Raw genomic sequence first — 3,098 nt, forward strand, 5'->3', positions numbered from 1 at the left:
CCCCCCCGGGCGCGCCCGGGAAGCAGGGACACGGGAAACGCGGCCGCTCCCTCGCTGTGTGTGCGATGCGCCTTTGCCGCTGCGGGGGTTGTTTGGCTTCGAAAACATTTCTCTCATGCCCCGTGCCAAGAGGGGTGCTTTTGACGGAGTTGTTGCCGGTCGGTGGAGCGCTAATTAATTAATTTTAGCCATTTCTAGGTGCGCGAATCGTTGTTTCTGATCTGACTCCAGATTTTGGGCTGCACAAAATTGGACCCAAGAAAATGATAAATTTTGGGTTCGGTGCCAAATACCCATTCAATCTTAGCCAGTGTATGAAAGGTGGCTTCCCCTGTCCCCCCCCCTCCTCAATCTGGTGTATTCTGTCTTCGCTGTTTGCCTTGGAATAAACACTGTAGCCTTTCTTATCTGTTACGCTGCAGTAAGAACTGCAGTCCTTCCCTGGTAGACTTGAAGTAAATAATTACATTCGTATTTTTTTAAATAAAACGAGAATTCACACTGATAAAATATTGCAAAGAGGATGGGAGTGATGCCAGTCCTGCAAACGTGTGTGTAGGGGATGATAACACGTGTAGGAAAGATCTGGGCTTGGAGGAGCAAATCCTCCCCACGATTTACAGTTGCCAGTGTCAGTCTCACCGCAACGGGAGCTTATGTCCTGGTTTATGGTTTTTTATAGCCTAGGTTCTATTTTTTTAATACAGGAAAATATTTGCTGTCTCTAGGTAGCTACTTGATGTCTTTTAGAAAAGGGCTATTTGCCATCACTAGGACTTCTCCATAGCTGTTCTTCACACATTTATTTCTTATTTTGGATCTGAGAGATTTTGCTTGGCCATGAAATTTCACGTTACTGGCAGTTATCTCTTGGCCACATCTGTAGTGGGAGAATTTCCTCCTTTTCTAGCAGACCGTTTATACTTGTCAGGTGAAGAAAATAGCTTGTATTTACAATTACGCTTCCTAGGAAAAAGCCACTTATAAAATGCAAATACTTAGTTTACAAAGTACTCAAGTATCATATTTTGATAGCCACTATTTGATGTTTAAACTTTGCTTTTTGCTACTATTGCTTTTGTGCTAAAGCATTTTTTCAGTAGAAATGAAAGTGTTTAGAAGTATCAAAGAAGATTTCCATCTTCTGTTGTGCTCAAGGCAACCAATACCACATGCGACCCTTAAGAAAAAAAGTGTCTCCTATTTCAAAGTGTCAGTTGTGTCCCATTATAAATACTAAAACTAAGTAAAAATAAAATAATTAAACCAATAAATCACAAACCCGGTAGCTGTGAGAAGTAATAGTAGATCTCAAGGGCAAAAGAAGCAGAAAAAAAATTGGCAAAGTATATCTGAACTAATCAAAAGCCCATTGAAATGAGTGGAAAGTCTCTCATGGATCATCAAGGGCTTAATATAATAGGTCAGACATGGACCATTTAATGACATTGTCTATAGTTAGAAATAATTTCCACTCTGGTAATCCAGGAATGATTACATGCAATCCACTGTGCTAGATTATGTAAAACTAAGCTAATTTACCTGAATATGCAGGAATTTTGATGCTGTAGATGGATATTGGGCTTTGGATTCCTGGTATTTTTGTGTTTGCAGGGGAAATGAGACTGGCTGCTTGGTTGGTTGGGTTTTTGTTGTTGTTGTTCTTTTATATTTTTCCTGTTGGAAACATTGAAAAAGGAGAGTCCAGTTCTCTGGAGTCCTCAGCAATTTTACCTACTGTGAAAGGTCAGTGATGATTTTAGTGAGAAGCCGGTTGGCAAAGTTTGTGTAACTCATATTCTCATCGTGCTGTTCATTGTCCCTTCTTGGGTGATGGCAGGGCCATAGATGGGGATGAAGAGTTGCCTGTTTCTTTAGGTGACAGGGCTGAGTCTTTTCCAAACAGTCGAAGCCGACTGACTCTGTGGTGGCCTCTCTGGAGATGTCCCGCCTGGGAAAGGATGATGCTGGTGGGATGCTGATTAGCTTGAGGAATCACATAATGGATAGGAAAGCATACCAGTAACTTTCCATGAAGAAAAAAAAAACTAAGCTGAAGCAGCAAGGAATGTGGTTTAGCTGCTTCAGCATGGACAAGACAATATTTCAAGCATCACCGAATCATGGTTTCTAAGAATTCTGGCTGTTGACAGATTTTCAAAATGTTTTGACAACTCATTTCACTAAGATTTTTTTACTTGGAGTCTTGAAAATTTGTCACCATTTTTCAAAAATACTTCAGATTTTTTTGGTTATAAAGCTAGGGGAAAAAAGTCAATTTTTTTGCATTAAAGTCCCACTGAAAATGTATGGTCCTTTCCAAAGTAACTAACTCCTGGAAAAGCTCCATTAGCTGTATACAAATCCCCCAGAGCTGCAGGACTGTGGCTTAAAAGAAGGTCATGGTTTTGGTTGCTCTGATCCAATACTAGGATTTGTTTGAGGAAACATCCTGAAGCTGCTGCTGCATCCCTACTTGGGCAACTCTCTTAAGGCAGTTATATGGTTAAATGAATTATGTTTTTATAAATTTTCTTGATTAATGGAATCAAATCTCGAGGGATTTGGTGAAAACATCACTGTGTTTAAAACCATTTGCCTAGGATTTTTTTAAAAGCTGATGGTCAACTGTAAATTGGGTTTTATGCTCCAATTGAGCCCCTGCACTCTGGGCATATTGTATAGATGGCACCAGCCATTTTGTTTGTCAGGAGGTCAGTGTTTGTGAAAGGAATTATTTTAATAATCCAAAAGTGATGTTTACATTATTATCTCAGTTGATTAGAGTGAAGCTTGTGCAAAGAAATGAGATGCATTCATTAAATGTTTAATTAAACTGTTGTCTGAAAATAGGTTGGAATACTAAACATCCCACCTCATTATTAAAGAATAAAATTTAACATGGTATTTTAAATCTGAAACAGCCCAGTTACTGCTATTCCTTTCAAGGGAATAGTTATCTTTTTTTTTTTTGTGGGGGTAGAATCCTTAAATACTCAACCACGGTTTGACTAAGTGATTTTACAAGCAACCACATTTTTTGACTTCAGGGATACCAAGACCTCCACAGTTGTATTCTTGATTCCAAGACAAGCTTT

The sequence above is a fragment of the Neopelma chrysocephalum genome, unplaced genomic scaffold (assembly GCF_003984885.1).
Source record: "Neopelma chrysocephalum unplaced genomic scaffold, ASM398488v2 Primary Assembly neopelma1_108, whole genome shotgun sequence".
Lineage (NCBI taxonomy): Eukaryota > Metazoa > Chordata > Aves > Passeriformes > Pipridae > Neopelma > Neopelma chrysocephalum.